We start from the raw sequence: 265 nt of genomic DNA on the forward strand, positions 1-265 counted from the left end.
TAAAGATAATATTATTTTTATCGTGGTTCAAGAATACCTCTCGTTACTCGAATTCGATATACTTTAGTCGTATTCGATAATTAATTTATTGTTAGGTATGTATCGATAAATATCTCGCACAATAAATTGTTAAATCATTTCAAGCATTTCAGACGACGAAAGCTAACATAACAAGACATAAGAATAATTAACGTGTTAACGTTCCGCATATTCCGTCATTAGGGTAACTTGACGTGGGAGTACTTTTGTCGTGCCTGGTCTACCC

Source organism: Acyrthosiphon pisum, chromosome A2, assembly GCF_005508785.2.
Source record: "Acyrthosiphon pisum isolate AL4f chromosome A2, pea_aphid_22Mar2018_4r6ur, whole genome shotgun sequence".
Taxonomy (NCBI): Eukaryota; Metazoa; Arthropoda; class Insecta; order Hemiptera; family Aphididae; genus Acyrthosiphon; species Acyrthosiphon pisum.